The sequence below is a fragment of the Mastigoproctus giganteus genome, chromosome 5 (genome assembly GCF_048544385.1).
Source record: "Mastigoproctus giganteus isolate SK-2022 chromosome 5, ASM4854438v1, whole genome shotgun sequence".
Lineage (NCBI taxonomy): Eukaryota > Metazoa > Arthropoda > Arachnida > Uropygi > Thelyphonidae > Mastigoproctus > Mastigoproctus giganteus.
The window spans coordinates 74,914,540-74,928,558 of record NC_143579.1 but is presented as its reverse complement, the minus strand read 5'-3'; the positions used below and the strand labels follow the sequence as shown (position 1 = coordinate 74,928,558).

General features: G+C 40.0%; 1 protein-coding gene across 1 annotated transcript in view; it reads left to right on the top strand.

Annotated features, from left to right (window-relative positions):
- The window catches only part of LOC150085497 (uncharacterized), a 333,972-nt gene that overhangs the window by 112,400 nt on the left and 207,553 nt on the right, over nt 1-14,019 (top strand). The gene's annotated exons all lie outside the window — the stretch shown is intronic.

Genomic DNA, 14,019 nt, shown 5'->3' with positions numbered 1-14,019 from the left:
GATGTCGGATAGATGTGCGGAAATTTGCCTTTGGCCAGCGGGTGGTTGGTTGGTGGAACCGACTTCCATCACTTGTTGTTGAAGTTGATAGCCTAAACAAATTTAAAGCTCAACTGGACAGGTATTTCGAACGAACGGAGGGGTGAAATGGGAGTGGGTTTTTTTTTTTTTTTTTTTTTTGGCTGATGCTGAATAAGCTTGCTTTCTTGCATCATATGCCTCTGCTAATGCTAATGCTAATGCTAATTCTGATGGGATTTTTCCTCTTGCTCAGATTACGAACCTGAGGGGGCATAAATTCAAAATGAGGAAAGACAGTTGTAGAATAGATGTGCAAAGATGTGCAACCGTCTGCTGGCCTTTAGCCAGCAGATGGTTGATTGCTGGATCAAACTAATATCTGTCGTTGTGGAAGGTGATAGCTTAAATGAATTCAAGGAAGAATGGGACAAACCTTTAGACTGAATGGATGGGTGAAATGGAAAGGGTTTTTTTTTTTTTTTTTTGGCTGATGCTGTATAAGTTTGCTTTCTTGCATCATATGCCTCTACTAATGCTAATGCTAATATTTGGAGTTTTACTTGAAAAGTAAAATGCAAAATTTTCACACCAAATTTTACCAATACATATGCTGAAAATTTTGCCAGATTTTCAGCGTATATCCTTCTGAAGAGTCTGGTCCAATTCTGAAATCATAGACCTAGAATTACAATAACTAATTAATTAATCAGTTATTGTAATTACATTATATCAGAAATCAAATCTATCATATACAATAGTGGGGACAGAAACATACATATTCGTTTTCCCAAACCCATGACTTCATTGGACATCATGTATCTAATCAACCTTTTTGCAGGACAGTCTTACTTTGCCTACAATAGATGGTATTAAGGGTAAGTTGCTACAATGGATAAAAGGATGGTTAAGTGGGAGAAGACAGAGGGTGGTAATCAATGGGTGCTGCTCTTCGTGGACTAATGTTATTAGTGGAGTCCCACAGGATTCGGTGTTAGGTCCACTGTTGTTTTGTATATTTATCAATGATATTGATGAAGTATATCAGGCTTAATGTCGAAGTTTGCAGATGATACAAAGGTTGGCAGGGTTGTTAATGACAGTAATGGCAGTGTGCTACTGCAACAGGATCTAGATGATTTGGGCAGATGAGCTAAGAAGTGGCAACTGAAGTTTAACCTTGACAAATGCAAAGTACTGCATATGTGTAGAAGTAACCCTAGAGAAACGTACCAACTGTGTGGTACTACACTTAAGGTGGTAGAAAATGAAAAAGACCTGAGAGTAATTATGCAGTCAGATATGAAGTTTTCTGAGCAATGCAGACAGGCTGCCAGGGCAAGTCATGGGGTTTTGTCAATGATATATAGGAATTTTGCTAGCAGGGAAAAGGAGGCGATTATCCCTCTGTATAAGGCAATGGTCAGGCCACGCCTTGAGTACTGCATATAGGTCTGGAGGCCTCATTTTAGGAAGGATGTAGATTTACTTGAGTGTGTACAGAGAAGGGCAACAAGATTGGTGAGGGGAATGAAGGGATCCTCTTACCAAGAGAGGCTTAAGTTCTGCAAATTGCAGTGGCTGGAGACTAGGCACCTGCGCGGTGATCTGATTGAGGTATATAAGGCCTTGAATGGGTTGAGCACGCTGAATTCTGATGGGATCCTTCCACTTGTTCAGATTACAAACCTAAGGGGGCATAAATTCAAATTAAGAAAAGACAGATGTAGAATAGATGTGCGGAAATTTTCCTTTAGTCAGCGGGTGGTTAATTGCTGGAACAAACTTCCATCTGTCGTTGTGGAAGTTGATAGGTTGAATAAATTTAAGGAGGAACTGGACAGGCATTTGGAGGCAATGGTATGATTTTTTTTTTTTTTTTTTTTGGCTGATGCTGCATAAGTTCATACACTTGCTTTCTTGCATCACATGCCACTACTACTACTACTACGACTACCAAGGTACAGTGGACCCTCGCTTTACAATGGGTTCACTATATGATCAAATCAATTTACAATGGACTCTCCATAATAAAATACCTTTCACTATACAATATGTAGTAAACACGGGAGATTGTCATCACGTTTGCAAATTGAATTTAAATTCTATTAAACGAAGCTTACAAAAAAATGAATGAAGAGAAGATTCCGAAAATTTATTTTTGTTTTTTTATATGATTTCAGTGAAGGGGAAACACATTTCACCATAATAAGGTAAAAACCCACAGAATTCCCATTATCAGTATCATCGCAAATGTAATAAGATCAAGTTTACAACCCATTCATAACAGATTGCACTAACAGAAAAGCTCAATAAACCAGAAAGTGCAAATTGATTTTGTTGATTTATGGTCGTGACCTCCAGAAATGTGCTTTAGAAAAATATCACAATGCGTTCAAAATTCATTCTTATAACAAAACATAGCGATAAACAGTGAAAGTGTAGTGCATTTTAATGATTTGAGCGGCTGATTCTACTAACCAGTGATCTCTGGTGCCTACTTATTTTGCTCTACAATGGCCTACGATTGTCTCCAACCGGACTATGTATTGTCTCAGCCAATAGCAGCATTTGTGAACATGTTGGGCACGTGTTTTGTTTTCGTATCCTTTAGTTCAAGTGATTTTTTTTTTTTGTGCTTGCTTTCCATAAATTTACTGTATTGAATTCTTGAATGTACAACATTGCATAATATGGCACCTAAAGAGTGCAGTAAGAAGAAAATTTCAATTAAAATTAAACAAGAAATAGTGAAAAAATATGATGATGGTGCTAAAATTAGTTCATTGGTGTGTGAATATGGTTTTTCACAGTCAACCATTTCTACCATAGTGAAACAAAAAGAAAACCTTAAAAAAGTTAAAGTAAGTGATGAATCTAACACAGTCCAAAAAGGCGGAGAACTGATTGTAGAAATGAAAAGGCTTTTGTTGCTGTGGATAAAAGAAAAACAAATGAAGGGTAATACAGTTCTTGGACAATATATTTGGGAACATGCAAAGCAGATTTTTGGGGGCTTAACTAAAACACCTTCAACTAGTGATATGCAATATGGGGACTTTAAAGCCAGCAAAGTTGGTTCGACCATTTTAGAAAAAGGTCTGATATTAAAAGTGTCATAAGGAATGGAGAGGCTTGCAGTGCTGATCAGGAAGCAGCTGAAAACTTTAAGGTGGAGTTTCAAGAGCTTGTTGAGAAGGAGGGCTACCTTCCTCAACAAGTCGTTAATACAGAAATGGGCCTCTTTTGGAAAAGAATGCCTAGGTGAACATTATTATTATTAAATTACAGTTGCTCAGAGCGAAACTGATACAAAAATATAGATTGTGACAGGTTTAATAATAGGAAATATACATAGATTAGATTAGATACATACAAATAAAAGCTTTCGGTTGTTTAGTCAACCTTCTTCAGTTAAACCGACAGTTAGAATGGAGCATCAGGGCGTGTACTGCCAATCTTATACGTGAAGTGCGTGATTAATTGTTGGATGTTGAAGCCTGTGGCTGTGATGTATCTGGACGTGGCCAGCATTTGTCAATGGACAGGATTGCTGTTTCGGTGATAGGGTGGACTTGACAACCACTGTTCCTGTTCACTGAGGTATTGGAGCATTTGATGTTTAACGACTCCAACCAGGCACGTCGCCGATAATGGCGGGACTTATCCACAATCACGACATTGCGGTGTGGGTCAATGTCGTGGTGGGTTGCCCAAACGTGTTCGGCAATAGCTGAGTGCTCCACATCCGCTAAGCGGATTGCTCTTTTGTGTTTGGAAAGGTGTTTTTTGAGCCGTCTCACAGTTTCCCCGATGTAGCAGCTAGTGTAGTCATGGCAAGAGATGCGGTAGACCAATCCGCTTTGTAGTAGGGTGGGGATAGGTGTTTTTACCTTAGAGATGACGGATCGTAATTTTCTGCCTGGGAGTTGTACGCATTTTATCCCATGTGATTTTAAGATTCTACAAACCTGTTGTGATAGGTTTGGGTAGTATGGGATAAAGGTGCTCGTGGCTGAGTCATCACCTTGGATGTTTCTGTTGGTCGCTATGTGGTCGCGTGTCTGTAGGCCACACCTGTCAAGGGTACTGATGGGATAGCCACACCTCGTAAGATCCGCCTTGACTTTAGCGATTTTGGTGTGCCTCTCATTTACAGAGCTAGAGTGTGTCCAGGTACGAGTTAGCAAGGTTCGTGCAGTGGCAAGAAGATGGCTTGAAGTTGGTAAATTTGCCAGCACACATAGGTTTAAGATGGATAGTTGTCTTCAAGCACGCGCCGGACAAGGGTGTCTAAGTATGGTATGGTATTGTCCGACTCTAGCTCGATCGTGAATTTTATGAAAGGTGACAGAGAATTGAAGTGTTCTAAGATTCGGTCACCTGAATTTCTGGGGATAACTACAAACACATCATCCACATAGCGATATCAAAAGGCAATGGGATCTGATACGTTTGTAAATGCACGACCCTCTAATTCCTCCTTTGCGATGTTTGCTGTGACCGAACTAACCGGAGAACCCATGGCTGTGCTGTGTACTTGTTGGTAAATGGAGTCATTAAACATGATTGCACCGCCTGTTAAGTATAGTCTGAGGGCAGTGGAGATATCGTCTGGTGTTAGTTTGGTTCTGCTGCCAATGGTTTCGTCATTATCTAAGAGTTGCTTTGCACATGTGATGGCAAGTTCTACTGGGATGGAGGTAAAAAGTGAAACTACATCAAATGATGCCATAACTTGATCTTGTGAGATGGATACGGTATGGATCCTTTCTATGAACTCACTACTGTGGTGGTCTTGCCTACTAGGGGAGAAAGGAGCCTCGAGACAAACTTAGCTAATTCGTAACTCGGTGAGCCACAACAATTTTAAAAAATTAGATAACCCCCAAGGCAGAATGCACTAGTCCCAAAGGAACTAGTAGTTATTGATGACTCTATTGTCAGGGAAACGGGGAACACGCTTTGTAAAAAGGATAGGTGGAACAGGACCAGGGTATGTCTGCCAGGGGCAAAGGTTGATGACACAGAGCGGGTATCATCTTTTAAAAGCACAAAAGGTGATATAGTTGTACATGTTGGCACTAATGATACCAAGAGTAGGAGACCGGCAGAATTGCTTAACAAGTACAGGTCACTGTTGAAAAAAAGCCGTGAAATAGGGTTGAAATTGAAAGTGTCTGCAATTCTGCCCAGACACGATAGGAGGGGGTATATGATGAGAGCCTTGTCGATCAATTCGGCCCTGGAAAGATTGTGCAAGGCTCAAGGGGTAGAATTTTTTTCAGCCTGGACTGTACTTGTTAACAGGAGAGATTGCTTCTACAGGGATGGGATACACTTAAATAGAAAGGGTGAAAGAATATTTGCTGATGCTATCGAGGCAGTGTTAGGTGGGTCGGAAAACTGCTAGCTTGGGGGGAGACAAAGATGAATAGATTAACAGTAGCCACTGGCAGATGTGAAAGAGATTCTTGCACTGCTTCTACTGGAATGAGCAGAAGCCTGAAAAACAAGACGTAGGATATTTCAGAGACTGCCGGGAGTCATTGCGGTACAAGTAAACACATGGGTTGTGTTAGGGAAGCTAAGAATAGAAATAGGTGCATGTATACTTGCGTGTACACCAATGCTAGGAGTTTAGTAAATAAATTTGATGAATTTGAGGTATTGCTCAAATCATCAAAGGCAGATATTGTTGGGATATCAGAGACGTGGTGTCACACAGATATAAAGAATGCAGAACTGGAATTTGGGGAGTACAACGTCTACAGAAAGGATAGACTGGATAGGAAGGGAGGAGGGGTTATGCTATTAGTTAAGAAATACATAAAATCCAAGGAAGTGAAGCCAGTAGACATCGCTGGACAGTGCAGTGTCGAGTCAGTTTGGTGTGACATAAGCATTGGGAAATCAAAATTGAGAGTAGGAGTGTGCTATAGGCCTAATGACTCTGATGAGTATAATAAGATACTGTACAGGGAAATGGAGTGGGCCAGTAAATCAGAGAGTCTTATAATGGGAGATTTTAATTTCCCAGATATTGACTGGAATTTGGGGGCTGGTCACTCACACACTAGCAAGGTTTTTGTGCATTTTTGGATGATTGTTTTCTACATCAGCATGTTCAGGAGGCAACTAGGGGGAGGAATACTCTTGATTTGATTATCAGCAGTGATTCTTCATGCATTAAGAATCTGCAGATAAATGAACCACTAGGTGGCAGTGATCACAGTGTGCTGAAGTGGGATTTACTCAAAGAGGTAACTACCATTAGGGGTAAAGGGAAAGGTTATTGCTTTCGTAAAGACGACTACGATGGACTGAGACAGTATTTAAATTCTATACTGTGGGAACAACTGATGATGTTACCAACAGCAAATGCAAAATGGGAAGCATTCAAAGAACCTATCTTGAAAGCTACTAGGCTTTACATACCAACTAAGAAATATTGTTCAAGGTTTAGGCCTAAATGGATGTCAGATGAACTAATGAGGCATATGGCAGAGAAGAAACATGCATGGGATACTTACAAATTAACACATGACACAGAAGCCTATGATAGATACAAGTTGATCTGTAACCAAGTTACCAAGGAGGTTAGGCAGGCGAAGGCAGATTACGAGAAATCTTTGGCAAGGGATGCAAAGAAAAACAGCAAAGAGTTCTTTACTTATGTAAACTTTAGAAGGAAGGGGATGAATCAGATTGGTCCACTTGATATCGATGGGTCAACTGTTGATGATCCTGCTCAGGTAGCTAACAAACTAAATGAATATTTTGCATCGACATTCACACATGAGGAGTTATTTAGCGAGGGGAAAGCCAGAGGTGTATTCAAATCTAGCAGTAAGCTAGAGAATCTTGTAATAACTGAGAGTAAAGTGGAGGAGAAATTGTTGAAGATAAACACAAAGGCACCCAGGGTGGATGGGATCTATCCAGTTATATTAAAGGAGGCAGCAAAGGAAGTAAGCAAACCCTTAGCCATAATTATGAGAGCTTCCTTGGACTCGGGAGGTATCCACAGACTGGAGATGTGCAAATGTCACCCCAATTCACAAAGGAGGATCAAAGGCTGACACAAGTAATTATAGACCTGTGAGTTTAACTTCTGTTCCAGGAAAATTAATGGAGGCACTAGTTAAAGAAGCACTGCAGGATCATTTAGACAAGACTTCAGCTATAGCTCGGACACAACATGGTTTTGTTAAGGGGAAGTCTTGCCTGACCAATTTGATTGGATACTATGATGCAGTCACAGAGGAACTGGATGCAGGGAATAACTTTGATATTATATACTTGGATCTTAGAAAGGCTTTTGATACTGTTGCACATGGAAGACTGCTGCACAAATTGGAGCAGTGTGGCATTGGTGGCAAATTGCTGCTGTGGATAAAGGGGTGGCTGAGGGGGAGAAGACAGAGTGGTAATCAATGGACACTGCTCGTCGTGGACTAATGTTATTAGTGGAGTCCCTCAGGGCTCAGTCCATTATTGTTTTCTGTATTCATAAATGATATTGATGAGGGTATATCAAGTTTAATGTCGAAGTTTGCAGACGATACAAAGGTAGGCAGGGTTGTCAAGGACACTACTGACACTATGCTGCTGCAACAGGATCTGGAAAGGTTGAGCAGATGGGCTGAGAGGTGGCAAATGAAGTTTAACATTGACAAATGCAAAGTACTACACATGGGAAACAGCAACCCCAGAGCAACAGAGAAATCTGTGGTACTACACTGACAATGGTAGAGAATGAAAAGGACCTGGGGGTGATTGTGCAGGCAGATATGAAGTTCTCTGAGCAGTGCAGGCGGGCTGCAAGAGTAGCTCATGGTTTATTGTCAATAATATATAGGAATTTTTCTAGCAGGGATAAGGAGGTGATTATTTCCTTGTATAAGGCAATGGTCAGGCCACACCTAGAGTACTGTATACTGGTGTGGAGGCCTCATTTCAAGAAGGATGTAGAGCTGCTGGAACGAGTACAGAGAAGGGCAACAAGATTAGTGAATGGAACGAAGGGGTGCTCTTATGAAGAAAGGCTTAAGTTTTGCAAATTACAATGTCTGGAGACCAGGCACCAGCGAGGTGATCTGATAGAGGTGTATAAAACCTTGAATGGTTTGAGCATGCTCAATGCTGATGGGACCCTGCCTCTCGCTCAGAATAATCACCTGAGAGGGCATAAATTCAAATTGAGGAAAGACAGATGTAGGATAGACGTGCGGAAATTTGCCTTTAGCCAGCGGGTGGTTGGTTGGTGGAACAGACTTCCATCCCTTGTCGTGGAAGTTGATAGCCTAAATAAGTTTAAGGCTCAGCTGGACAGGTATTTTGAATGAACAGAGGGGTGAAGTGGAAGTGGTTTTTTTTTTTTTTTTTTTGGCTGATGCTGTATAAGCTTGCTTTCTTGCATCAAATGCCTCTACTAATGCTAACAGGATACAATGCGTCTTAGTGGTGTGCCTTCTTTGTGAACTTTCGGTAGTCCGTAGAATTGTGAAATCTGGCAGCCGGAGGCATGGAGGTGATTTCATGTTGATTCTGTTATTTTCTTCTGTTTGAGCCAGCTGTTGACGAGGATGTTCACTTTCGACTCCCTTTGTTCCAAGGCTTTGATAGGAGGAACGGTTAAGGGCTGCTAAACAGAAGTGTCCTGCAAGAGCAGCAAGGCTTTTGTCTCGTAATCTGTGTGGTTCATTACGACTGTTTGACGTCCTTTGTCTGCCAGTAGGATGACAATGGATGAGTCTCGTTTCAGTGTCTTAAGGGCAGAAATTTTTCTGTGGCTGAGATTGGAAGAAGCGGGGCTAGCATGGTGTAAAATTGCTGCAGTTTTTAGGCGAATTGTGTTTGCCACATCTTCAGGGAAACGTGTTAAACACGCTTCTACGCCTAAGGCAATATCAGTGATCAGTGGGTTTCTTGGGAGAACAGCAAATTTCATACCAGTCAACAGGTCTACTTGTTCTGTAGATAACTGTTTGTTGCTCAGGTTTCAATATAAAATCTGTGCAACTTGTGGAAGGGGTATTATGCTGATGATGAAATTGACGGGATTCACTAATTAAAGCATCGAACTTACTTTTTTGACGTGTACAATAGCGTTCTTGGCCAACCAACAATCTCCACCTCTCTGTATATTAGGGGATTTTAATGGGCATCACCCTTTATGGGGCGATCCTAAACTAGACAGACATGATTGGCTCATTGAAAACTTTCTAGATTCAGAAAACCTCATCATACTCAATACTGGTGCACACACTCACATAAAGCTCCCAACTGGACATGCCTCAGCATAGATCTCTCAATTTGTTTTCCAGTACTGGTCCCAACCATAGAGTGGTACGTTTTAAATGATCCTATGTGCAGTGACCACTTTTCAATCATATGCAATTTTTTAATATCAAAGGCTCCTTCATATAAACTCTGCAGGAAACGAAAATTTGTTCGTGCAAACTGGACAAAATTTTGATCATCAATCTCTCTTGATGAGGAAAAATCCAGCTCCAGAATATTGATAATGTAACAGATTATATCACGCCGCATCTCCTAAAAGTGACCAAGGACACAATACCATTATCAAATCCCCCTGCTCGCAAGCATTATAATTACTGGTGGAATGAGGAATGCATGAAAGCAAAAATCAAAGCCTGGAATTTATTTCAGCAATGTCCAACTGCAACTAACCTCATTAATTATAAGAAGTTTAGGGCAAAAGCACATTTTATACAAAGGCAAGCTAAGAAAGAATGTTGGTCCTGTTTTGCATCGACCTTTAACAGAAACACTGATCCCAAAATAATATGAAAAAAAATTAGACAGTTATCTGGTAAGTTTCCTACCATACCTTCTCCAATCCTCTCCTGGAACGGGCAAGACCTATCCAGTCCCTCAGATATTGCTAATGCTTTGGGCAATACTTTTGCTGAAATCTCAGCAGCACCAGCCTATTCTACATCATTCCAACAAATCAAAAACACTAGAGAAAAGCATTCCATTAACTTTCAAACTGCCCGCCTTCTTCCATATAACAAACTTCTGCAATGCTCTGAACTTTTGCATGCCATTGGGACAGCCCACAGTGCTGCTGCTGCTGGGCCAGATCGGATTTATTATGTCATGCTACAACATCTTGATGACAAAGCTTTGTGCCTGCTCCTGGTTTTTTACAATTGTATATTTTTAGAAAATGCTTTTCCAGTTTCTTGGCATCACTGTTTTGGCATTCCTAAAACCTGGGAAAGATCCAATCAATCCCCATAGCTATAGACCAATATCTCTCTCAAGCTGCCTGAGCAAAATCCTAGAAAAAATTTTCCACAGAAAACTCGTCTGGATCATTGAGTCAGACACTCTAATGAGCCATAGTCAATATGGCTTTCGTAAAAATAGGTCATGCTTAGATCTTATGGTCAAGGCTGAATTCGCCATTCGAAATGCCTTTGTTAAATGTGAACATCTTGTAATGGTTTCAGTAGATATAGAGAAGGCTTTTGACACCACCTGGCGAAATGGCATACTTCTTGATTGTTACTCTTTTGGTCTGCGGGGCAATCTTCCTGTATTTGTTCAGAACTTCCTACATACTAGATCGTTTCAAGTTCAATACCAACATGCCCTCTCCGCAATGTTCATGCAGGAAGGTGTTCCACAGGGATCAGTACTGAGTGCCACTCATTTTGCTCTTAGAATAGATTCCATCATCAGACAGCTTCCAAATACAGTTCAGACTTGCCTTTATGCCTCTGACCTTTCCATCTCCTGCCATTCCCAAAATATGAGATCTATTGAACAGCAGCTTCAGATATCACTGAATAAAATACAACAGCGGGCCAGCCTCAATGGCTATCGACTCTTGCAGTAGAAAACAGTTGCTATCCATTTTTGTAGGCAATGCAAATTTCATCCACATCCTGAACTTCAAATTTCTAATGTCTTCATTTTGATCACTAATAACATCAGATTTCTAGGATTAACCCTTGCAAATAGTTAAATTTTATAGACCATATTAAAAACGTACATACTTCTTGTCTAAAAAAAGTTAAACATACTCAGAGCTGATCATACCTCTCTGCTTCAGCTATACAGGGCATTAATCCCATCTATGATTCTGCCAGAATGAGTGCATTACACTGGCTTGATCCCATTCAACATAGTGTTTTGAGGATTGCACTTGGTGCTTTCAGAACGTCGCCTACACAGTCTCTACATTGACGCTCATGAGCCCCCATTAACTTTACGTAGGAAAACACCGTTACTAAAGTATGCTGTTAAGATACAAAGTTGTACCCTGCACCCCATTCAGTCATACCTTTTCAATCCACCTTAAGAAAACCTCTACAGAAATAAACCTAGCATGTAAAACCAGCTGGTCTTTGTCTTCTTGAACTGTCGCAGGATTGGAATGTTTCCATCCATTCCATACAACACATAGCAACTTACTCTCAACCACCATGGGCTCTTCCTCCTGTACTGACCTGTGACACTTACCTCTGTCAATGGGAAAAGAATATTTTAAAAGCATCAAATGTCAGATAACTTCATGCAGCTCACATTGAAAGATACACTGATTTTTCCCCAATTTATACAAATGGCTCTAAATCTAATGCGAATGTTGGAGCAGCAGCAGTATTTTCAAATATCATTATTTCAGCAACCCTTATGTCTGAATTCAGTATCTTCTCAGCTGAATTATATGCAATCAAGCTAGCTTTAGAAAAATCTGTGTTCTGACTGTTCTTTAAAATCTGTTATTTACACTGATTCCCTCAGCTCAAGCATGGCATTATCTTATTCTTCAGGCGCCTCCGTAGTCAGGTGGGAAGGAGCAGCAGTGTGTAGCACATGCTTCTTGATTAGACCGGGGTTCGAGCCTGTCACCACCAAATGCGGAGGATGCGGAAAGGTCAGGGAATGACCACTGCATATTCCCAGAGCAATATGGCCTTAGTTGCTAATGCTCTTAAAAACCAAATAACCAACCACCCAACCAACCATCTTATTCTTCTGATAAAGTTCACCCTGTTCTAGATGAAATTAGACGCTTATTGTTACAAATTAAAAAGCACCATCAACTGGTCACCTGTTGGATTCCAGCACATTCTGGTATTTTGGGCAATGAACTGGCTGATAAAACTGCAAAAAATTCAGCTACCTTAGATTTAACCAATATCCCTGTTCCGGCATTAGACTATGCACAAACCATTCAGGCTGCATGCCTGTCAGAATGGACAGCACTCTGGCACTTTCAGACTAATAATATCCTTTTTCAGTTTAAACAGGATCTGAAAGTTTGCCGCTCCAGTGTCCGTACATTGAGATGAGAAGTAGTCCTTTCAAGAGCAAGAATAGGTCATACCCATCTAACCCACTTTCATTTACTCACAGGAGATGATTCACCACAGTGTCCACATTGTTCTATAAATCTGACTGTGAAACATATTCTGACTGACTGTCCCTACTATAAAGAAGACAGAACTTCAACCTTGCTATCACTGGTTAATCTTTGTAAACTAATAACTCTAGAAGATCTCATTGGTAACAAGGCAAATATTTCTGAATTATTTAAATTTCTCAGGCAAACTGGACTTTTTAATCATTTCTGATTTCAGACTTTTTTCTGTCACAGATTAAAAATTTCTAATTTTTTTATATAATTAATGAATAGGCACATTATAGCCATAGCAGCTTATGCACCATTAAACCCCCATAACAACAACAAAATCAAGAATATGTCACACCCAAATCAGTCCATATAATGCCTTGCCTGTGTAATGTGTTCTGTGGGAAACCACTAGCACCACCTAACAGACACACTATGCCCACTATGATTCACTGCTCCAAATCATGTTTATTTTGTCAAATATTGTCATTCTCTGTACAGGATAGGCAGTGATGAATGTTGCTAAGAGAAAGTTTGGGCTTACAAGCAGCTGAAAGACCATGATAATCCATCCTGTGGGGAGTTTTTCTGATGGCTGTAGTGTTTGAAGTGTTTGTCTGTCAAGCATCTCTCGATTCGTCTCATTGAGTGTGCCTTTGCAATTTCCTCTCACTATCCATTTCAATTGTCGACATACTCTGGCAGTCATTAATATAGGGTGTGTCTACCCGGTTTGGTATGAATGGTCAAGTTGCCTTCATATTCCATTGGTTACAATGTTTCCAACAGTTGAATTTGGGTATCCCACTCTTTCTGCTATATAGCAGCTGGAGATGCTCACTATGTAGCAACCTATTATTCCCCTTTTGTGAAAGGATCTGTTTCATTTTCTTGCTCCTTACTGTTCTGTATATCTCTCATTGAGTGTTCATGCCTTTTATGTATATCCTACTTGGTACTGTCATTGACCTACTTGGTATTGACCTCTGGAATTAACCCTTATTTCATGGAGTTCAGATGTCGAAAATACATGTTGGAGGATAATGAATATCAAATAATTAATTGGAAGGGGGTCTATGTAATTGTTCATCATTGTGTGCTGTGAGTTCATTGAGACTACACTCTTATATCACATGGTATATTTAAGTAATTTACTACTGAAATGCTATAATTCTGAACAATTGATACACTTAACCAATTCTGGCTATTTTTCAGGAACTCGCTGTTTCCTGTCTACATGCCTGTGGGGCTAGAACATTGGTTTTTAAGGTCTAAATTCTACAAAGTTTTACAAATTCTATTAATAATAATCTAATTATGTTAAATTAATTAGTTAAATTAAAGTTATAGAAGTTGGCAATGGTGTTACAGTTTCTTGTTTTAATTTCGGATATTCTGTTCCTACATTTGGGTTAAAGACTGATTCTTTATGGGTAATTTGATAATATTTAACACCATTATGAGTATTAATTGCAATAGCTATAATATACAATAATTACAATAAAATTATAATTATATCCCCTCCAAACCCACAGAAGCATTGCTATAAATTTGAAACAGCAGCTCCTATTTCAAAATTTCAGGACTTATTTAAATATTCTTATGGATTT